The sequence below is a fragment of the Cryptotermes secundus genome, unplaced genomic scaffold (genome assembly GCF_002891405.2).
Source record: "Cryptotermes secundus unplaced genomic scaffold, Csec_1.0 scaffold152, whole genome shotgun sequence".
In the NCBI taxonomy this organism is placed as follows: Eukaryota; Metazoa; Arthropoda; class Insecta; order Blattodea; family Kalotermitidae; genus Cryptotermes; species Cryptotermes secundus.
The window spans coordinates 1,538,776-1,563,850 of NW_019720705.1; the positions used below are offsets into that span (position 1 = coordinate 1,538,776).

General features: G+C 42.4%; 1 protein-coding gene across 2 annotated transcripts in view; it reads left to right on the forward strand.

Annotated features, from left to right (window-relative positions):
* LOC111871474 overlaps nucleotides 1–25,075 on the forward strand; it is a 252,688-nt gene that overhangs the window by 21,365 nt on the left and 206,248 nt on the right. Inside the window, exon 2 of one of the 2 annotated variants that reach the window (XM_023864636.2) lies at nucleotides 16,970–17,050. The exons of the other annotated variant lie outside the window; for it this stretch is intronic. The gene's annotated coding sequence lies outside the window, so the exon portion shown is untranslated. The remainder of the gene's footprint in view (nucleotides 1–16,969; nucleotides 17,051–25,075) is intronic. 2 annotated transcript variants of the gene reach the window in all.

Genomic DNA, 25,075 nt, shown 5'->3' on the forward strand with positions numbered 1-25,075 from the left:
TCTGGGTTGTAACGCCCACCGACTCTTCGAAGGAACGTGCCGCCCCATCTTCAAAATCTAAGACTGGTCCTTGCAAGAAAGCAGAAAAAGCAGATGCAGACGATGCGTTCCTCCGAAACGTCGGTGGACTCAGCCGGACCACACAGCGTGTACTTCGTAGTGACCGCTGTGAGAACCTCACATCCAGCATGTTATTGATGTTCAGTTTTGCAGCAGCTGTACTTAACAAATACAGACTGTCCGGATGAAAGGTATCCAAAATAGGATAATTATATCTCAGAAAGCATTTGTTATACAAATTTAGGGGTTACACCATTACAAAGGGAAACTATCAGAGTTTTTTTTTTCGGAATATATAACTTTCTCAATAAATTTCAATGTGGGCTTCCCTGGTGGCACGACAAATATCCAGACGATATTCGACCTCGTTCCACGTTGCTTGAAGCATGTTTGGTGTTACCGTAGCCACATCGTCCCTTGTGCGGGGTTACATGCGTTGAAGGCCGTTGATCTTAACGTGGTAGACAGTGTTCTTCATATAACCCCATAAGAAAAAGTCCAGTGGCGACCTAGGAGGCCAAGCGATCGGACCACCTCTGCCTGTCCACCTCCCAGCCATATTCTCTGTCCAGGTGATTCCTAACATAGTGTCAGAAATGTGGCGAAGCATGCGGGTAAGCCGAGCATGAAAAGAAAGACACTTTCACGTCTGTTTATATGGAAAATAACATAGCAAATGCGTGTACTATAGACCAGAATCTCCATCAAGGTTCCAGCACCTTCCAGTTTGCTGTATGTGAGAAAGTACAAATTGTTATGTCTATTTGTAGGCCTAAACAACTCAACGAGATATTTTCGTATTTTATCAAAATATAGATAATATTGGGGGGTCATAATTCTGGAAATATGCCGCATTAACTGCAGAGGATAATTAGTATAGAATGAGATGTAATTAAGGTGGTGGATATTGAAGTGATAAAGATTTCGGCATATTTGGAGATTACAGTTTTGGCATGTATCTCGAAAGGCTGGCGTTACCACATGAGAGTGAACCGTCTGAGTTACCGTTGATTTATTGTATGAACCAAAAAAGAGTTCAGTTTGGTGTGAGCATCAATTTAAATAGATATGGCAGTAAGTCAGAGTGGCTAAATTTAAGTGAGACCTGGCATGGATTTGCGAACCCTGCGGCCATTTCATACACCGATAAATACGTGTTCAGTGAAAATTCACATATTCACCAAGACATGCTTTGTTTATTAGCGAAAAAAGAAGACTTTGTAATAAAACCTTTAAGGAGAACCAGAATGGCTTGGACTGCTTTTATAAGAATAGTTGAAAGGTGTCCTCAGTTCTGGAAGATAGTTTTCACCCTCTTCTCGAGAACAAGGTGGCACACGTTCGGCTCCCGTCAAGAGAAATAATAAGGACGACACGAACCCGCTTGGTTTACGAATTCCAATAGAATCTTAACAGGCTAACTATAAATATTTAAAGTATTGGAACAGCCGCTGTAGTTGTAAATACTTCAGATTTTATACCCAATTGTATATTATTAATATTATGTGTATTCAGTTTAACTTTCAGAACATATATTGTAACAGTAGCCTCTAACTGTATTGATGTGAAGGTGTCCCTCTGATGATGGTATCTGAAGACCGAAACATGTAAGGGAATAAATAATTGAAATAAGAAAATTCTTCGCCAGTCACACTGGACGGAACTATTTAACTTCTCATTTCACTTTTTGTTAATGCAGAAGTAACCTTCGCTTTAATTGCATATCAGTTGCTTTTCTGAGATACACTCGACCAATGTAGCAGTACCATTTCAATCATCTTTCTTCCTTTCTTCCACCCGTTCTTTCATTTCCTTTCTTTCATCCTTTATTCCTTCCTTTAGGTCCATTACTTTCTCTCATTCTACACTTTACTAATAATCAGCATACTTGGATTTGCGGCTGGTTTATATTATTAACGGCAAGGATGTAATCTCGCCTTCCCGATTATCGTCCTATCTCGGTCGACGCTGTATATCTCCTGCAGTCGAAACAGCGCTGTTAAACTCTGGTTCTGTCGGACCTTCCATTTATCGTCTCAAGCCTGAATGCTTACACAAGGATCGGTCCCCAAGTTTGAATTCATATGTTTCCACGTGTTAGTTTTCATGTTGCTAGGATATGTACTCGTACGTGGAGGACACATGTACTAACGTACTGTTCAAATGAACCATTCGTGTGGAAATTACTGCTCCGCCCTTCCTTGATATTGGAATGCTTTAATGACTTTTGAACTGAGTCAAGATCTATTCCATGTTTACTTACAACCGCTTCAATCTACCTACAAGCAATCCAGCTGTGACCTAAGAAATGAAACAAGTATTGTGACAGTATTATTCTGATTTTTTCCCCCCTTGGCACTACAGCCCCAGTGGGCCTAGGCCTACCTCCATGAACTTCTCCGTTCACTTCGGTTTTTCTAGATCCTATACGTTCCGTAGGACTCCCTGGGCGGGTGATCAGCTCGTCGCAAGGCCTCTACCTATACACAGACAGAAAAATGCACATACACAAACTAAACATCCATGCCCTGAGTGAGATTCGAACCCACGATCCCGGTTTCCAAGCGAGCGAAGACAATAAATGCCATTATTCTGATTACTTTGATGTAATATCTCCTACTTGGATAAACTCACGTCGATCGTCGGGTTTCATGGAGAAACAGAATGTAACGAAAAATCAACTAACCGCCTGTTGCAATATTGAATGCATGAGAATATGCAGGATGCATCTAAAATACTCTCGGGCATTCCCTGGCCTATAAACGGAAACCCCGACAATAATTTAGAATCGCTCTGTACTTTAGACATGACACTTCTTAGAACACTATGTATGGTAAATAATCTAACAGTTCTCGATACATTCTGATGAAGTTACCAGGCGTGGAATGATTTGCAAAAATACTTCCACATGATGGAGTGATTATAGACGAGTCTTGGATTGATGACTGGATTGACTGCATACTTTGAAACAGCTCGTGACTTACCCTTTACAGTTCACTATCACACACATATTAGTGTCCGCAGTTACGTCTTCCCTGCCGTTGCTTGGTGGCGGTTTTCAGCGGCGGACTTTCCCCTTTAACTGTGTTCCCGAACTGTCCTCTGTCTCAACTACAGCTTCTAACAGCAGCATCTCACCACGACTGAACCCCAGCAGTTCTCGAATTTACCCTGCTTATTGCATCTCGGTACAGACCGCACAGAAAACACAGTTTCTCTGTTGCTGTTTTCGGGCCACTGCCCAATAGTGGTCGTTGTGTAGTTGGCTATTTTGCGGTCGTTGCCTAGCAACGCGTCTGTATGCCGTAATACCGTATTGCAAAGATACCTTACCTTTCTGAGCCTTTGCGTACCCCTTGGTCTTGACTATTTATTGCTGGCATAATTCTGTTCTTTTACAAAATGGCGAGATTATTTGGTCTTGAGAGATAGGTATAGTAACAGGAGGCTGGAGAAATTTCCATAATTTGGAGCTTGATAATTTCTACTCTTCATTGAACGTTTTTTTTTCTTTCTTTGTCACTACAGCCCCAGTGGGCCTTAGCCTACCTCCATGAACTTCTCAGTTCACTCCGGTTTTTCTTGATCTTACTTACACATTCGGTAGGACTCCTTGGGCGGGTGATCAGCACGTATCAAGGCCACTACCTGTACACAAACACAGAAAAACGCACACACATAAACTAAACATACATGTCCTGAGTGGGATTCGAACCCACGATCCAGGTTTCCAAGCGAGAGAAGACAGTAGATGCCTTAGACCGCTCGGCTACTGTGACCGGCCTCGAACGTTTTTAGGGTGATCAAATCAAGGCTGAGGTGAACAGCACATGCGGCATACGTGGGAGAGAGGAGAAGAGACAGTGAGAGATCTAGATATAGATAGAAGGATAATATTAAAATGAATCTTAAAGACGTAGGATGTGAACTGGTTACATATATCTTAGGATAGGGGCCACTGACGGACTAAAGCAACTATGGTTAACTCTCAAATTATACAAATCGCCGGGAATTTCTTTACAATGATTCTGCTCCCTGAGGTTAGATAAACCGCTATCTTCCCACCCAGGCTGTAACTTTTGGATGTCAAAACTGAATTATCTAGGTTACAGGGTAATTAATACCTGGTGAGACTATAAATACAATTAATAATGGAACTAAATTCGGGATTTGACGGTTAAAAACACTTGTAATTTATTGCTGCAAAGTTATTCACAGCATGTCGAATAATAAATTATCTTTTCATTCCAATCTTTCATACCTCGTTGGTCTTGATGACCGTTTATTGCTGACACAAGCATATTAATTAAAATACAAGTTGATTTTCGCAAGCAGACGGCAACTGCTTCAGTTGCTCCTGGAATCAGCTAAATTAGCCGGCGAATAATGAAGAGAGACTGCAATCTGAATCAGTGATTGAATTCAGTTCGTGTTGGAACTCAATTTGCGGTTTAAGAGCCATGAACACTGTTGCAAACCTGCACGGAATGGAACTTAATTTGCATATTAAGAGCGATCTTCACTGTTCGAATGCTGCTGAAAGTCATGAACTACTTTTAGCCTACTTTATGCAGTTTTAAGAAATAAAATTAGGCTTTTGAGATCACTTTCTTGCCTGTTGTGTGGTCTGTGTGTATCGCCCTCTAATAACTTTCGAACGCGTGAACCGATCTTTATGAAATTTAGTATGGATATCCTGCCGCCCCAGGTCATCCCAACGGCATAATTCACAAATCCCTCCCAAGAGTAATACCAGCACTACAGCCTCTAAAATTGTTGCAAATAACTTTAATATTGAAGAATGCCGTCTTCTTGGATGTGGCGCAGTGGAGATCTTGTGTGAACCGACGTTTCGGAGGAAGGTATTGCCTCCATCTTCAGGGTAGAAACATCCGCGAGCGAGGATCCAGCATGAGCAGGTGGCTGCATCCTACAGCATAGCAAACAGGAAATTCAGCGTATACTGTAGGGAGAAAGAGAGTCCGTGAATTAGTGAGAGCGTTGTAGCTACGATTTATAAGCCTTCAGTAAATCCAATTACCAATGCAAACCACGCGTCTAGTCACTACCGCGTGACATTGTGAACAGTTCTGTTCATATCATTCCTACGGACGTAAGCTGTTGCTTACCGTTTTTCTCGTCTCTTGACGGGGCTCTTCGTTGTAACACAGCATGGACGAAACTCCCGTTATAGTTTGAAAGGCCACGAATCGTTTACAGGTTGCGAGTTTGAAACATTATTTTGGTTTTAAAAATTAAAAATCCTGGAGAAAGTCTGTTAGCTGTTCTGTGCTGTCTCATGTTATGAGGTTGTTCCTTTACATGCGTCCTCAGTACGCAGTGAGGCCTGCCGATAAGCATTCTTCTCCCAAAGCTGTGTAATTCACTGATTTATGGCTGGGGCTTTGTGGCATTCGTATTTGTAGCTTTCGCACTGCGTACGAGATCCGCGGCTTACTGTAGCTTCGTACAGCGGATCGTCCATAATCCTGCAGCATGGTTTAATTTTAAAGCTTATTATTATGTTTCATATATCATACGCACAGTATAATTTGAAAAACTGACATAATGCTGCTTTCTTCACCTGTAGTTATGCGAGAGGCTTGACATATTCAGATTAGCATAACGAAATATACCGTTCCAAATTTTACAACATACTTATTAACCATAATAATAACCATTGGCCGGTCACAGTAACCGAGTGGTCTAAGGCATGTACTGTCTTCGCTCGCTTGGAAACCGGGATCATGGGTTCGAATCCCACTCAGGGCATGGATGTTTAGTTCGTGTGTGCGCGTTTTTCTGTGTTTGTGTACAGGTAGAGGCCTTGCGACGAGCTGATCACCCGCCCAAGGACTCCTACCGAATGTGTAAGATCAAGAAAAACCGAAGTGAACGGAGAAGTTCATGGAGGTAGGCCTAGGCCCACTGGGGCTGTAGTGCCAAGAGAAAAAAAATAACCATAGGCGCTGGAATAGCGCAGTCGGTATAACAACTGGCTAAGGGCTGGACGACCGAGCGGTCGGAGTTCGAGTCCCAGTAGAATGAAGAATTTTCTCTCGTCCATGTCGTCGAGACCGCCTCTGGGGTCCACCCAACCTCTTATCCAATGGGTACCGGGAGCTCTTTCCTCGGGGCTAAAACGGCAAGGGCGTGAAGCTGACCACTCACCTCCGACTATTGCTGAGGACATAAAAATGTGGATCTATACGTCCACTCCCCCATACGCCTTCATGGCGTAGTGCTTAATTAGTTAAGCACAGGGACAACTTTTTTTTTTCCTTGGCACTACAGCCCCAGTGGGCCTAGGCGTACCTCCATGAACTTCTCCGTTCACTTCGGTTTTTCTAGATCCTATACGTTCCGTAGGACTCCTTGGGCGGGTGATCAGCTCGTCGCAAGGCCTCTACCTGTACACAAACAGAAAAATGCACACACACAAACTAAACATCCATGCCCTGAGTGAGATTCGAACCCACGATCCCGGTTTCCAAGCGAGCGAAGACAGTACATGCCTTAGACCGCTCGGCTACCGTGACCGGCCAGGGACAACTTTACCTTTACCTTTTACTTATTAACCATTTCGTTATATTATATAGGAATTGTGGCGACGTCATTGAAGATGTGATAAATTATTTTTCAACACTCTTCTGCATGTCTGAAAGGCCTAATCTGATGTCAGCCATGTTATTGGCTTGTTTTCTGGAAACGTCTTCAGTCCCTCGAGATAAATGCTGGGATTTCATCTTGAAATGAACTTACCGTCTCCTCCCAAATTCCCCAGTGTGCAGCATATTGCCCTTTCCTTCGATAGTGTGTAAGTTCTGCACTTGAACATCATCGAATATTTCTGTCTCCTAGGGCATAACGTCGTGCAGTCGGGTGAAAGTCGACCGACGTTTGTGAGACACAAATTGCCTCCATCTTCAGGGTCGAAGAGTAAGCCGTGCAAGGAAACAGCATAATGCAAGCAGTACTCAGAGGTCTGGTTTCTTGTTTGGTTTACTCTGCGACGCTGAAGATGCAGTTCACATGTTCTTCCGAGACGTCGGTTGACTTTCGACGGACTACACGGTGGTATATCCCAGACGGTAGAACTCTTCATAACCACCGCTGTGAGAACCTCGGATACTACATGCTAACAGACATGGTAATGTGTCATAGATTTGGGGCTTTTTGAGATGCTTCGTTGCTGATATTTGTTCTGCTTTTGTCTTTATACCTTGTTAATGAGGACAGCTTTGCCGACGTTGCGGGGGTATTTTTTGCCTCCATTTTTCAGGGCGGAATTATGTCGAGAAAGTTAGTATTCATGTATCATTGTTATTGCTTGAACAGACTCGCGGTAGGGAGAGTGGGGTTTTGTTGCCCGTCCGCGCTGATCGGGACCGTGGACAGGGGAAGCACAAACTGCTCCGTGATAACATGATCACTTACCCTACTCACTTCGACCCTGAAGATGAATCACGTTGCCATTGGAAACCCGTTGCCTTACAAAGTGATTTTCAAGGTTGAATATAGAAAGACTGCGGTCTTCTGTGTTGTGGCGCCGTGTGCCTCGGATTGAGCCCGACGTTTCGGAAAAACATTTTTCCGGGTTGGAGCACGAGATGGCCCAGCTTTCTTCCTGCTTCTGATTGGTTTCTTGAGTGTCTTACTCTTCGACATTGAAGTTGGAGGCGGTATATTCCTCTGAAATACCGAGATATAAACTAAATTGCAGTAAATTCCAGAAGATCTCATTCTTATGAGTACCAGTAATCTTCCTTGGGGGTAAATGGCGGCCGGCGCATAAGGCTGACAACCTTGCCGCCATCTGTGAGCCGATAGTATAAAAAATGTGAGAGCCTCGACGTCTCACAGCCCTTTGGGCCTTCACGGCCTGTTACAGAGATAGCTTTATTTATTTATACCTCACTCTTCACAATCACAGCAGTAAGAACCTGAAATCCAACGTGATCATAGTATCAACCCTCAATGGAGAAGAATGTTACCATATAGATCTCTTGAGGAAATAGCACTGGGGAATCACTGCATGAAGGAGTATAGTGTACCCCATCTACAATGGTAGCGAGTTTGCATTATCGTCAGTTAGTGACGTAGACCATTACGCCATAATTACAATGTTTTTTCCTTGGCACTACAGGCCCGGTGGGCCTAGGCCTACCTCCATGAACTTCTCCGTTCACTTCGGTTTTTCTAGATCTTACACATTCGGTAGGACTCCTTGGGCGGGTGATCAGCTCGTCACAAGGTCTGTACCTGTACACAAACACAGAAAAACGCACACACACAAACTAAACATCCATGCCCTGAGTGGGATTCGAACCCACGATCCCGTTCCCAAGCGAGCGAAGAACATGCCTTAGACCGCTCGGCTACCGTGACCGGCAATTAGAATGTTGCTGGATTCTATTTACAGCATAGTTCCGGTGTTCATGCGCTGTGGGAAATTCAGACATACTTACACAGGACTTTGGGCCTCGCCACAGCTCAAGCGGTTAGTCGCTGGCTTCCTGCCGCAGCGGCCCGGGTTCGATCCCGGGGTCAGTTCAAGTGGGATTTGTGGTGGACAAAGTGGCGCTGGGGCAGGTTTTCTCCGAGTACTTCGGTTTCCCCTGCCAATCTTCATTCCACCAATTGCTCCACAATCACCCTCACCTATCATCTGGGGCTGGTACAATAGACCAGAAGTGGCTGCAGTACAAGCGACTTAGTCCCACCCCACTAGCAATAAAGAAAATACACAGGACTTTTCTTCAGCAGGCTTGTCTACACAAGGCATGATGTAGCGTGGTTCCTAAGTTGGATGGACTTACGAGGCTTCACAACTTTATCAATACTCTCTTTTACCTCATGTCTCATTTACATTCATCTTCCTCTTTTCTTTTACTCCTTTTCATTCGTTTGTTCTTTCTTCCTTCCTCCCTTACTTTCTTACTTTCTCTCTCTGCTCTGTCTACGCCTTAATATATGCCCTGAGGTGCGTTGGGCTTAATTCCTTGAAACTCTTAGCTCTAGTTGACTCGTTACAAATAAACAGTTTCGTAAAACGTCTTTAAGAAGTTGAATCAGATTGCGGCAGAAGACAGAGTTTAATTAATAGTACGAAATGCACTTCAGATAAGTTTCGCCTCTGTACAAAGTCACGAATGGTTCTCTCCATTAAAGTAATTAAATACACCCATTCATTTACCAGAAGACCTGGACGTAGGTGGGAGGGTAGTACAGAAATAAGTAAAGTAAAGCTATCCCTGTACCAGGCCGTGAAGGCCCGTAGGGTTATGAGACGTTGAGGGTCCCACATTTTCTAGACAATCGGCTCAAAGATGGCGGTAAGTTGTCAGCCTTACGCGCCGGCCGCGCTTTACTCCCCAGGAAAATTATTTAATTATTTCCTGGTACTCATTTCTCTTGGAAGCTGAGTCGACCCCAGGGCCATAGTGCTGCCGGAAAGATTAGGCAAATTGAAAAAAATCCAATGACCTGATCGGGATTTGAACCCGCGACCTTCCGGCTTGTAACATAGTGCCTCAACCAACTACGCTAACGCGTAAACGTAAGGAAATACGTTTAAGGATGAGGACGGAATTTACCGCGTCAGGATAGGGACTATTGGCCTAATCTTGTGATGGCGATAATGAACATTGAGATTTTATAAAAATGCGAGGAATTTTTTGACTATTCAAGTGACGATTAGCTTCTGAAGAATTGCTCGAGGAGTTGATGATCCATTTGCATGCCTGCAGTAGAACAGTAGGAAGGGAGAGCTCCGCTCTTCAGTTTGTTGCATGCGTACGATAAGTCTCGTGACTAATTATACATTATGTTGAGTTTGTACAAGATGCTATCCTTCATAGCAAATACTCCCAACTTAGGGCTGTATTCTGTGCTTTGGAGTACTTTGGCAGTTTGGCCGCCCATAAACACGAGAGCAGCTTTCTCCTTCTCTTTCAATTGAATGTTTATAATTATTACGTTAATTAATTCGTTCACTTCTTCGAGGCAGATACCAGCGGGAAGGACTGCTTTGTGCCGGTACCTTCCGTCCCCATTATCGTTTCACCCTGAAGCTTTGCCAACATTTTCGGTAGATGCAACTTCTCAGCTACTGCAAATTAGAAATAAAGTTACGGCCAAAGAGCGAAATAACGTAACTTCGAGTAGGTTCTAAAGGGTTCTGACACACAGAATTACTGGGTTTTTGGAATTTTTCCATCGTCCGGAGTTCTAGATAATAGAAGACACGACGTTTCGGAAACAGGATCTGTTTCCGTTTTCATGTGAGAAAGGAAGACAACCTACTCTTCGTTTCTCACATGAAAACGGAAAGAGATCCAGTTTCCGAAACGTCGTGTCCTCTGTTACTTAGAATTCCGGACGATGGAAGAAGTCCAAAACCCAATAGTTCTGTGCAGCGTAACTTCGATTTACATTTATGTTTATCTTCCTGAAAGCTTGATACTAGTTACTACTATAGTTATCCTTGGCAGAGGAAAGATAAGCGAGGTTTTGTGTGTAATAAGTTGGGGAGTAAGTGATACTGAGGAATAATATTTCCGGTCCAAGTGGCGCTTACCACGTGGTTAGGTATCGCGTTTTTGCATTCCCATATACGTATATGCGAGAAAGCATTGTGACAGTGAAAACCTCCGATGTCAATAGTTTGGCGGATTTTTGTACGTTTCTGCGCCGTTTAGAGTATATATTATAACAGCCCAGAACGTCGCCTCTCAAGAACCACACACCGATGTGACACACCGCAGTATCGGCACATAAAGAAGGGAGTACTAGGCCGCAGTACGCATCAGTTATCAACAAAGATGTATTTGACATCGGTTCACACCCATACACTTTAATTTAGTATTAATGTTAGCGTCTTGTACATATTTAATGATTTAGACACAGTATTTCTTTTATTGCTAGTGGGGTGGGACTAAGTTCCTTGTACTGCGGCCACTTCTGGCCTATTGTACCAGCCCCAGATGATAGGTGAGGGTGATTGTGGAGCAATTGGTGGAATGAAGATTGGCAGGGGAAACCGAAGTACTCGGAGAAAACCTGCCCCAGCGCCACTTTGTCCACCACAAATCCCACATGGCCAGATCCGGGATCGAACTGGGGCCGCCACGGTGGGAAGCCAGCGAATAACCGCTTGAGCTATGGCGCGGCCTAGACACTGTAAATAATGTATTCATATATGCAAATTTTACAGTTTCTCCATATTTTATATCACCCCTGAAGACAGCCTTTTGTGAGCGAAACACGTCGTGGTTCTAATAGCATAAAAAATTTAGATATAATCAGACGGTGACTTGGCAGCTCACTTTAACAAAAAAAGTATATCGGAAAAATGAATCTTATCAAACAGAATGTTTATTTTCTTGTTTATGAAAAAACGTCCTAATATCGCCGTAGTTTGTACAAGAGAGAGTTTCGTATTGCCTGTACTGTCGGCTTCTCATGTTTATGAATTTCCATGTCGCTTTGAAAGTATGTCTTGTGGAAGTAATTGTGACGCAACAGGTCATGCTTCAAAATGATTGTACGCATTGCACTGGAAATGTTACAGGCTTGACTTTCATAATATTGCGCTTTCCAGTAACATTTTATATGAAGTTACTGCTCTAAGAAATATACTCACCGTCATATTATAAGACAATATTTATTATCATTCAGTGGACACAATCCTGGTATAAGCAAGCCATTCATTTGCGTGTACAGACTTCGTTTTGGCCTATTGCGGCCATCATCAGGAACACCCTTCTTTCTATCTGCTATACCTCCCTACATTGTCCAATGTTTGCACACTAGGAGTGTGCTGTTTATATAATGCCCTTATGTTATAAAATATATTAAATATTAAAATATAATTGGAATTAAAATTCAGTTATATGTTAAAAGATATATACTCTTACATATATTCTACTTTTGATATATGTTCTCATGTCCCTTTTGTTTTGTGTTGCCAGATTTTTAGGTGGTGTTTGCCAATGTGCATTCACGTTTTTCGCGGGCTTCTGCCCACGATCTCATGTTGATGTGGTCATATGTTGGCCTACCTGTGTGTGAGGTGTTGTTTCGTTTTTTTTTTTCTTCCCGTGGCCTGCCCTTATGTGGAGGGGGTGTTGTCTGCACGAATAGCTGTGTGGGATGAACACATCACACACCCGTAGGTCAATGTAACAGGTGACTTGGCTGAGATCGGATCGACGGTCAGCACTAATACTGCCCTTACAGATTTCTTGATATGATACAGAATCATCAGATAAAATAAATACATTATATATATTCTCATACAATCTGACCTTCGTTTTTATACAATTATAAGGCTTATAAATTACACACAATGTTATATTACTTTCAGCTAGATGTTTCTATCTTACAGGTCATCATCAGGGTACAGTAGGCCTATATTAATTCTGGAGAAGCTGATACTACCTTCTTAGGTTTCTGATATTCCCAATACACTGTCAAGTTTCATAATTCAACTTTTTTTCCCCGTTTGGCGCTACAGCCCCAATTTGCGTCTTGGCCTACCTCCATGAAACTCTCCGTTTCACTTCGGTTTACTAGATCTTAGACATTGGGTAGGACTCCTTGGGTGGGTGATCAGCTCGTCGCACACGCAGACCACACACAAACACTATTCATCCATGCCATGAGGGGGTTTCGAACCCACGATTCCGGCTTCCGAGCGAGCGAGCCTTAGACCACTCGGCTACCGTGACCGGCAATTCAACTTAAATTTAAAAAGTAATAAATGCACTTGTAATAAGGCATAAGTCGATATCAGTTCACACGAATCAACTTTAGAACGCTCGCTTTTCCTCCCGTTACATTGTACACAGTTTAAGACTGAGTTCTGTTGTTTAAAGAAGCGAATAATTTGTAATTGTACGTGAACTCTCGAATTGTAATTCATATTCAAGTACAACCATTTGTAGTACAAGCAACTGTAATGTTTAAGAGTGAATTTAAATTGGTGTGTGAACAATTTAGAATGCCCTAAACCGAACAGACTATCAGATAACGATGTACAGCTCTCTGATATCGATATGAAATTCCATATCGGTGACATCCCTGTCACAAATACGCCCTTCTGCGAGAAACAAGACACAGTGCATAACAGCGGTCAATTACGTTAAGCGCTTGAGGAGCTTTTTCATACAGTGTCACGGTATATTATTCATAATGACAAACGGCCGATCGAAACAGAAGTCTGTTGCCACATGTTTACCCCTGGCGATAACTGCGATATTGGCAGAGCAAAGTTAGTGGTTTCGGACAAATTCGTAATTAATTTTCATCATGTACATCTGTTGTGAATCGCATCAGTACAGTCAATAAAGCGACTGGCTGGAGGCTAGATAAACGGGGTTTAAATTCTAGTAGAGGTGTTGGCATTCTTATGCTTTATTTGCACAAGGTACATAAAATGAAGGTATAATGCGGAAGTCATATCTAACCTATCACATATCTCCGAAATTACTTTGCGGATTTTTCATCATTAAATTTGCTATTTCGTGTCTGCAGTAAAAGTTATTGGGTTCATTTATCGCTAAAATATAACCTGTAATGTACACAAAACTCAACAGGAACATATATGAATACTTAAAAGGATTTCGTGCAGAAAAAATTGTATGTAATACGAAATGCGTGCAGTTCTCATGACTACAAACAACTTTTGTTTGAACTGATTTTCCTTGTGGCGTGTACTTATTGAGACAAAAGACAGTTTTATTTATAATTGCGCAGTATTGTAACCAGTGTAGCGCAGTAGTGTATTTGTGTCGGCAATGAATGAACATGACGCCAGCGAAGTGCGCAAACCACTTTACGAGCAATAAAAACATCACGTTTATGAGGTAACTACATACACGGATGATTGAATAATTATGAGACAAAAATTAATATAACAGTGCAGTGAAACATTTTCTTTTTCCTTGGCACTACAGCCCCAGTGGGCCTAGGCCTACCTCCATGAACTTCTCCGTTCACTTCGGTTTTTCTAGATCTTACACATTCGGTAGGGCTCCTTGGGCGGGTGATCAGCTCGTCGCAAGGCCTCTACCTGTACACAAACACAGAAAAACGCACACACACAAGCTAAACATCCATGCCCTGAGTGGGATTCGAACCCACGATCCCGGTTCCCAAGCGAGCGAAGATTAATACATGCCTTAGACCGCTCGGCTACCGTGACCGGCGCAGTGGAACATATACAGTAGTGTAATGCGGTAAGGGTGAAATTTCAAGCTCTTTTAGCCTCATTCGTAACCGTTCGGAGCTCGTATTAAAATCGGCCCTTCCGTCGATCCTTCCATCTGTACTCACATAGCAACTCGAGAACCGCTCAAAGAATTATCATGAAATTATACAGCTGTTGGGGAGTTTCATTAAAATCTGTAGACCCATTTCAATTTTGGTTAACACTGGATAGCAACAACGGACACTTGACATGAAGACCCGCAATGGTTTCTGCTCGCTATGCAGAATAACTCGCTAAATGTTATTTAAAGCCAAAAATGTTTGAAGCAGAAATTTTACAGACGACAAAAACATACGTTTTATGTATTGCATAAATCTAGCGGTTTTAATGATAATCAGACTGGGTTTTTATGCTGTGGTCTCATAACCTAAGAACTTCTCCACTAATTTTGCTACTCTTGTCCACTTCGCCAATTTTGCGTTTTTCACGAAACAGCAACAGAAGTTAGTATTTATAATTTTAAGCGTAAATGCAATGATAGTGCTAACGATCGTGCACAGAATGTCTTGTGTTCGAGCACTTACCATGGTGGTGGAATTTCGAGAAAATCTTTAGGAGATTTTGGGTCGTCACGGTAGTGACTAAAAATTTCTGTATTTAGGGATGTGGCGTATAATTTGTTAGTTACCAGCGTTTCAGACGAAGTGCTACGTCTTTCTTCAGGGTAAAGAGGCATATATAATTCTTCACGCGTCAGAAATAAGAAGGCATATCGTCGTGGCCATGAAGTCACTCAAGAGCTAAAGTCATACGCCCTTGTAACGAAGTCTCCGTATTTCTTTGTAGATTGAGTGAAATTTTCCGCGCTTACATGTTCTTCAGTTCTGCTTCGGAGAATCTCTGTATTTATGGCCGGAGGTTTATACAAACTATAATTTTGCCTGTGGTTCTGTATGGGTGTGAAACTTGGTCTCTGACATTAAGGGAGGAACATAGACTGAGGGTGTTTCAGAAGAGGGTGTTAAGGCAAATGTTTGGAACAAAGAGCGATGAAGTGACAGGAGGTTGGAGAAAACTGCATAATGAGGAACTTCATAACTTGTACTGTCCCCAAGTATAATTAGAATGATCAAGTCAAGGAGGATGAGGTGGGCAGTGCATGGAGCACGAATGGGGGAGACGAGGAATGCATATAGGCTATTGGTGGGAAAGCCAGAAGGAAAGAGACCACTGGGAAGAACAAGCAGTTGGTGAGTGGACAATGTGCAATAGATTTTAGAGGGATAGGATGGGATGGTATTGATTGAATTGATCTGGCTGAGGATAGGGACCAGTGGAGGGCTCTTGTGAACACGGTAATGAGCCTGGGGTTCCATAAAATGCTGGGAAATTCATGAGTAGTTTCAGAATTGGCTGCTTCTCAGGAAGGGCTCAGCTCCATGAGTAAGTAAGTAAGTAAGTAGGCCGCGCCATAGCTCAAGCGGTTAGTCGCTGGCTTCCCACCGCGGCGTCCCGGGTTCGATACCGGGTCTGGTCGTCATGTGGGATTTGTAGTGGACAAAGTGGCGCTGGGGCGGGTTTTCTCCGAGTACTTCGGTTTCCCCTGCAAACCTTCATTCCACCAAATTCTCCATCATCATAATCACCCGGGGCAGGCTACAATAGGCCAATCAGTGGCCGCCGTGCCGAGTGGATCTAGTTGGACTCCACCCCCCACTAAGCGAATTAAAAAAATAATTAAAAGTAAGGAACTAAGTATGGCTGGAGGTTTATTGCTAGAGAAGGATATTTTTTTATATGAAATGCGTCATAATACTTCGTCGAATTATAAATTGCTTATCCTGAGGCTGTGCGGTTTTGTAGAAAATTTAATCTAAACAGCAAAGGATTTCCAATATAAACGAAGGGACGTAACTAAAACATAAAGAGAAAACTTCGGGATATTTGGAAAGAAAGAAACTAGTCCGCAGGCAGAGCGAATATTGTTGCATTATACCCTCAGTTTTCGCTGTGATCGGCCTGCTTTTTCTTTTCTTCTGTCTGCCACCAGCCGTCCTTCCTGATATCGACTTTTTATGATTTTCAACTGACGGAACGGCTAGCACAGTCGTTTCTAATCAACTGTGACGAGTCTGGCTGTAACTGAACCAACAGGCGCGTTGTTATTCTCTGTGAGATATATCGAGCAAATCGTTATTGTGACAACGCTGTACGGTATATTCGTGAGGTTCCCGTTTCGAAACTCTGTCAGTTAGCTGCTATGAAAGCGGCCTCCGTAGTCTAGGGGTAACGTTCCCACCTCATGACTCAAGGTACGCGGGTTCAAACCCGGCGGAGGTCGTGGAGGGAGGGACTTTAAGCCATGGATCCCGTGTCGTAGATTTACGGCACGTAAAAGATCCCCCTGTCTCTAGGAGACCTCTGAGCAAAATTAGGCAACACATTTCCCGCCCAATTAGAGTCCAATGCCTCTGGTAGATGGGGGAAATATCAGGTACCGAGGGCCGACCTCGTTGGCTGAACTTGGCTTATAGCACGCACCAGTACCGGTAGGGTATGGCGACAGTTGAAATTAAAGGGGGACGCACAATGGACCAATAACTGGTCTAAGTTCTTGGGGAAACCCACCCCCTCTAATAATAATAATAATACTTGCTATTAAATGTGATCTTTTAATGGGTTTCCTGTCATTTCCAGCCGAATGCTGTGAGAGATATCCCTTCTGCCTCCGTCCAGATTCATAACTACTCGACAGTCTTTCCGAGCAGGTTGTTTGAGGTATGTATTAGGGGAGTCATTGGTTCAAATATCGGCAGGGACAACGGCTATCCTGACTGAGGTTTTGGAGGTTCTATTCAGTCCCTCCAGGCAAATTCCGCGATAGTACCTTGATCATGATACGACGTCTTCCTTCCAGATCCCTTCCATTTCATGATTTACCTATCATTTGACGGTTTGTAGTTTGACATTGAGAGCCTCATTAAACAACGAATGATACACGACGTGACAATCTTACCGTTTGACTCTACACAACCAATAAAGGTGATAGCGTCCTTAAACAACGTAAGCACCAGTAAAGGATGCAAATTTCAGTCATGGGAAACTTCTATTTGACGTTGTTCATCCTTTGGTTCTCCATTTTGAAGTTACAGAAAATGGCAGCCTTAACTATACCCGTGAGGACCTTCAAATTCTACGTCTGTTAGTGAGGACCAGCTTCAACCTAATGGTCCGTACAAGGTAAACGATATTCCTTTTACCTAAAAATGGTTACCGAACCAACCTCCGAAATGTTGTACACGTGTTTTAACTAGAAATTTGAATAAAAATGCACCTGTAACAATAAGATCTAAAAGCTCGTGACAATGGTACATTGGTACAAATATTGTGTTTTGGGATAGTATCCATCTTCTTTTCTGTATCTGAAAACAATCCTGTTCAGTTTTCAAAACACAACGTTTCGGAAACTGGATTCTGTATGTCTTCAGGTAAAACCTACTCAGTTGGACCCAATAGGTATATCTAGTTGTTGTGTTTTGAAAAATAAATAGGACGGTTTTTAGATAGGGACTAGACGATGGATAATTCAATTGAGTTCAATTCAATTCTTTATTATTAATGTGCCGAGTCAACAGTCGCAAGGCCAATTACAGACACAGCACAGTGCAGATGAATGAATTACATTATAGACAAACATATTAAAAGTCAAATACAAATTACAGTTAAGTACTTGGAAGAAATAATAATGAATAAAAGTAAAAGTAAACAAACAAATAGCTGATAATTATGACAGTAATAATAATTTCATTATCATTAAACTAAATGTTATTACGAATTGAGGAATGAAACATAAATATTTAATTAAGAAATGAATAATATAGATTTTCAGAGGATAATAATAATATACGTAATTCATTTTGTTTTACTGGACATGCAAATAATAAAAATACTAACAGTTATACTATATTTAAAATTTGTTTGGGTAGAACATTCCTGGCTCCGAATACGTCGACATCCCTGCAGACAGCATTAGCAGCTGCTGCGCATCTAGCAGAGGGACAATTTTTAAATAAGGAGCAAACATTGAACAACGCAAAATCTCTGATATACCGAGCAGGAACTGTCCAGCAACATAATCTTGTATCTTGTAACGATATTAAAACACCATAACAAACCGTCGAAAACACATAGCGCTAGCTGTTGAATTCCGATAAGTATTTTGTTATATAAGACATGTTTTCTGCTACTTGGGATATTTCGCGTGAGGTTAAATGCGGCAAGGCTTCCGTGAACGAGGACTCTATGGTGGTATTGTTAAGAATCAGTTAACTCAGAAAAGAAAACAAAAAGCCACTATGAAGAATGCAGTCTTCTGGGATGTGGCGCTGTGTAGATATTGTGTTAACCGACGTTTTGGAGGAACGTATTGCCTCCATCATCAGGGTAGAAAACAAGAAATCCGCGAGCGAACCAGCATGAGCGCGGATTTCTTCTTGTCTTCTACCCTGAAGATGGAGGCAATACGTTCCTCCGAAACGTCGGTTAACACAATATCTACACGATGCCACATCCCAGAAGACTGCTTTCTTTATATTCCCCGCCGTGAAAACGTCACAGCTTACATAAAAAGCCACTATGTTTGCCGATTTCTTAGCTGGAATTCGAATGGAGAACTCTTAAAAGTATGAAGCGATTCTCTCACTTCGTTTTTCTTTTTTCTTGTCCTCGGTCGTTGCTCAGTGTTTGACGTGTCGTGACTTTGTCATGTTCTCTTTTATAATGCAAAGTGTACGAGTAACCTACTGTAACCATGCATTTCTTCTGAAGCATAATCTTCCATGGATAGGGCAGGTTACGTTACGTTACAGATCGGTATAAATTTTTTATGTAAGCATAGGGACGACGAGCGTCTACTTTCGCGTATCTGGAAGCCAGATGTCATAAAACTGAGACTTCCCATTATGTGGTAGTGCGAGAGATGGAGCCGTGGCACATTGTGCTGGAAATGTGTATGACTTTTGTTCTGTTTGTTTTGTAACTTAGAATGTGCAATAAAATGGAAAAGCAAACAAACAAGAAAATATAATACAGATTTAAAATCTAAAGTATAATTTGTAACAACTTTATAAAGACTATACATAAACTATAGATATTTTGTAGAAGTAGGTCTCTTTAAGTGTTCCGAAGGGCAGAAAAATTTCTAAAGATTAATTGTAAAAATTAAAATCACTGGAAACAAAGACTTTTTGAAAAATCACTAGGAACAGAACTGCCTTTAAAAAAGAAAGTTCGTAGGAATATAAATGCCACTTTAAAAACTGAAAAGCACTTGGAAAAAAACTGGTTTCCGTGAAGTTATTTATACCTTACAAATTGTCGGGTTAAGCACGAACTGATGATCTCAGGCGAAGACCGATGATATAAGTTTTCGACAATTCGAATATTAGTGTCTTCTTTCGGGAAATGTTAATTAGATGAAGGTACACAGATACGCACGCTCACGAGCACCACACGCGTTACAGATATGATGTAATCGGCACATTTTTCCTTGTAAAATAATTACATCTGGACTACACATTTAAGTTGATGTGAAAAATTCAGTTACGGATAAAATCAGGAAATTTGATATTAGAATTAGATAAACCATGCATTTCTGATTTTGAAATGTAGGGCCTACTGAAGTTTATATGATAATATTAAATTCGATTTGAACGTGTGAAGTGCCAAAGTTACGTCGTCATATGTCATTTTGTATCTGGATATAAAGCAGGTCTGGCTCATGGCGTCTGTCACGTGACTCTCATAAAAAAAGGGCGTGTCTAGGGGTTAACATTTCGTCACCTTACCTCACAGTGGGTCTGTCTCCACATTTTGTGCAACAAAGAAAGCAAGGACATGATGCCTGAAACATGGATAGTCAGAACATAGGGGGTAAAAGAAAGGGGTTCTTTTTTTATTTCTGTTGCGATTTTATTCACATTAATGTTCTTAAGTCCTCTGGAATTAAATGCATTTTTAACGCAAAAGTAATTAAATTTGGAGATAGAACCATTAACATATAAGGATACGATTTGAAGCGTTGCTCAAACTGGACGAGCTTCAGTAACACAAGTGATAAAACTATGGCTCGCGTGTCGTATGCGAAAGGCAACAAATAAATACCCCCGTTTTTGCGACAGAATTACACGTAGAAGATGTGGTACGTGGAAGGTACGTAGCTAAGCACCGACGATATCCAATCTATAGCGTCTGCTTGGGGCCCCAAAACTTCTGAAATTTAACTTATGCTACTCCGTTGTTGAGTATGGTTAGCCACCCCTGTTCTAGGCCTGTAGTGCCTGTCTGTGCGGCTTTGCCTGTCTCATTGCGGCCATCTTGCATTAATAATGTTTATGATGTCGAGGTTATCTGCCAGCAGTCAGGCGAAGCTGTCGCGGTGCGCAAGTATTACGAGTGTCAGCTGTTGGAGTTCCCTTCTGTGATATTAGGCCCACCAGATGAGGTGGATAATCACAGACTTCCTTTTTATCGTGTATACGCTGGGAATCGCTGGTAAATTATCAGCGGCAAGCAGCACATTTTCACCCTATTTTCCTTATTTTTAAAAATAAAATTATGCGTATGAGATCACCTTCTGTCAGTGTGTGTGTGTCTGTATGTGTATCCCCCCATTAAATTTGAACGCCTGAACCAATCTATATGAAAATTGACTTGTGTATCACGGCACCTGAGTCCACCTTAAAGACAATTCATCAGTCTCTCCCATCAGTAATACCAACATTACAGCCTCTCGAATTTCTGAAGCAGAACCTTAATATTGCTTGAGCTCCTGTACCAATCTTTACGAAACTTGGCATGTGTATGATTCCCCCTAAGGTCATATCAACGGTATACTTAAGAAATCCCTCTCATCAGTAGTACCAACACTACAGCCTCTCTAAAATTGTTGAGGTAATGTCCTTATAGCCGGTCACGGTAGCCGAGAGGTCTAATGCATGTACTGTCTTCGCTCGCTTGGAAACCGGGATCGTGGGTTCGAATCCCACTCAGGGCATGGATGTTTAGTTTGTGTGTGTGCGTTTTTCTGTGTTTGTGTACAGATAGAGGCCTTGCGACGAGCTGATCACCCACCCAAGGAGTCCTACCGAATGTGTAAGATCTAGAAAAACCGAAGTGAACGGAGAAGCTCGTGGAGGTAGGCCTAGGCTCACTGGGGCTGTAGTGCCAAAGAAAAAATAAAATGTCCTTATAATTACTTGAATTCATGAACTTGTTATGTATATGTCGTGCCATCTAAAGTTATCTCAAGAGCATACATCAGTATTCGTTCCCATTAGTAACATCAATATTGCAGCCTCTCAGTCTGTCGAGGTAATCACCTTAATATTGCCTGAATTTCCAAACGAATCAACATTAAACTTGGTACATATATCATGCCATCCGAGGCAATCGCAACACTATACTTCATACCCTTCATACATCACTTTCTCCGGTATTACTGACGTTGAAGCCTCCAAGACTGTATTGTTTTATTGGCTTCATCTCGCATACTAAACCCTCCTTGCTACTTGTCATATTAGGTACTGATATTGCAGTGAAATGAAAGTAGGCGATAGGTTCTGCCAGAAATTCTTGTTTTATTGGGCATTCTTGTTGTTGACGTATCTACGCGCTAGAACTAACATTCTTTCTTCCGTTTTGATACCATTTCGACTGTAAAATCTCTATACACGGTAGCTCTTCTTGAAGAACATACCACTGATAAATGTGTGACTGAGATATAAAAGCATTTCATTTTGTTCAGTTTTGATATTTAAAGCTCATTTTGTCTTCTTAATAAACAAAAGTTTTTTAACGTGTTTTTACAAATTTAACAACGTTAAAAGAACCCCCTGTTTACTTTAACAACATTTTTATACGCTTTTACTATTGAGTTGGGCACAGTTAGGTTCATTTTTTTTTCCATTGGCGCTGCAGCCCTCATTTGGGCCTAGGCCTACCTCAATGAAACTCTCCGTTTCACTTCGGTTTATTAGATCTTAGACATTCGGTAGGACTCCTTGGGTGGGTGATCAGCTCATCGCAAGGCCTCTACCAGTACACAAACGCAGAAAAACGCACACACACAAACTAAACATCCATGCCCTATGTGGGATTCGAACCCACGATCCCGGTTTCCAAGCGAACGAAGACAGTACATGACTTAGACCGCTCGGCTACCGCGACCGGAGCTGGTACTACTACTACTACTACTACTACTACTACTACTACTACTACTACTACTACTACTACTGCCTCCCCTTGCCACTACAGCCCCAGTGGGCCTAGGCCTACCTCTATGAAACTTCGTTTCACTTCAATTTTACTAGATCTTAGACATACGGTAGGACTCCTTGGGCGGGTGATCAGCTCGTCGCAAGGCTTCTACCAGTACACAAACACAGAAAAACGCACACACACCAACTAAACATCCATGCCCTGTGTGGGATTCGAACCCACGATCCCGGTTTCCAAGCGAACGAAGACAGTACATGACTTAGACCGCTCGGCTACCGTGACCGGAGCTGGTACTACTACTACTACTACTACTACTACTACTACTACTACTACTACTACTTCTACTACTTCTACTTCTACTACTACTGCCCCCCCTTGCCACTACAGTCCCAGTGGGCCTAGGCCTACCTCTATGAAACTTCATTTCACTTCAATTTTACTAGATCTTAGACATACGGTAGGACCCCTTGGGCGGGTGATCAGCTCGTCGCAAGGCCTCTACCTGTACACAAACACAGAGAAACGCACACAGACATCCATTCCGAGAGTGGGATTCGAACCCACGATCCCGGCTTCAGAGTGAGCGAAGACAGTGCATGCCTTAGACCGCTCGGCTACCGTGACCGGCGTAGGATAATATTAGGAACGTATTGTTGTTTCTTTAACGACACTTTCCTAGGTAGAGTTGAAAGGTAGGACGATTTGTAATTGCAAGTTGGTAAATATGTGGAAGGAAGGAATGAGAACCCATGTTCAGGTTCTGTTCAGGAGCTTGCCTAGAGGAACTGAAGAAAACCGTGGAGTACCAGGAGATCCCAAATCGGAATCAGGGGTAACTAACCACGGGCACTGCAGGAGGACGGGGCCGTGGCCTGTTTCAGAGCATACTTGGAGAGACTGAGTAACGCCATGACATACCTCAGTCAGGTATTCGAAACAGACTACTGCGCCCACCTCCTCAAGCGAGTTAGACGAATTACCTCCATTCAGCCCGCTGGATGCAATCTGTAGCTGATGTCGTGTGGCGAAGCAGAAACGACGAGGAAATGGAAACCTATCACAGAGCACAATGGAGCGTTCTTGTTATTGCAACCACAGCCGCTCGCCTAATAAAGAAGATTTTTCTCGAATTAAATGCATGTAAATACGGTGGGAATATTTCGTGCGAGACGCACGGTTCGAGAGTATTATCATCTGAGTGAGAGGAGTGTCCTTGGTCGATGAATGAAAAGCAGAGGATAGTTTTGCTCGCCGCTGTATTTGGCTTTACGTATCTGAAATTTGTATATGTATTCACATGGTGAGCGTCGGTGGGCTCCCCACCGGAGCCATCCGCATTTGCTGGGGCCAAGGACTACAGCGGTATCAGAAACGAGCCCTGTGGCTTCCACATTAGAGTTGCGGCGCTTCCTGCTCGGACACTTTTTAGCCAACTTTCCTTATTTTGAAAAAATAAAAGTAGGCTTATGCAATCACCATACTCTCTGTGTAGCGCCACACCCTTCAATTTTTGAATGCCTCAACCAATCTTTACGAAACTTGGTATGTGTGTTGTGGCACCGGACCCTATCTCGAAGGCGCACTTATAAATCCCTCCCATTGGTTCGTGTGTCTGTATGTGTATGCTAGGCAACGGTTAGGTAAAAACGCTACCGCGGAAACGAATACACATCCAACAGTAGAAGAATTGTTGGATGCGTCGTTTTCTATGCGGTCCGTGTCGCGTAATATGAAAGTAGTCAATTAGCTCTTCCAGGAACTTCTTGTTTATGCTTCATGTCTGAATTATATGCCTTGTCTCTTTATCTGCCTGTCCTCGCTGAACTAATTTTCATGAAATTTTATTATTAAGGAGATATTAGGGAGTGAGGCTTGCCGGCCATTGAGGAGAGGGGGAGACCAGTTTGACTAACCATGGCATTGGAACGGGTTAAAAGTTCTAGCCTTTGTAGATGACGACGCTGATGATGATGATGATGATGATGAGGAGGAGGAGGAGGAGGAGGAGGAGGAAGAAGAAGAAGAAGAAGAAGGAACCTTCCCGAGCTTTGTCGGCGCACACCACATTTGTTTGCAATCTGACGACAATAACGGGCGCTCTACACAAAGAACTATTTGCGTTTTTGTCTGTTTGGATTGTTCCTCGCACCTAACCCGCTAAATATTTATCTGAGCGAAAAAAAAAGTTGGTAACAGAGTTCGTAGAGAAAAATAATACCCAACATATTTTTCCATGGTGTAACAATTCTCGATGTAATTAAACAAAAGGGAACGAATCCGTCAATACTGTTATACTATAAATAAATTTCTCAACTTTTAAACATGTTATTAGATACTGTTTCTGTTTAGGGAAAGAACAGCCACCTTTGGCTTTGACAAATACTAACAGAAGCAGCTGTTTCATTAGCCCCTGCCTTCTCATAAGGCATTTGGCTTACTAACCGCCATTTCTTTTCATGAATATGTCCACAAAGGTCACCGGTGTATTGCTATGTACACAGAAAAATTGTCTGTAATTTCTATGTA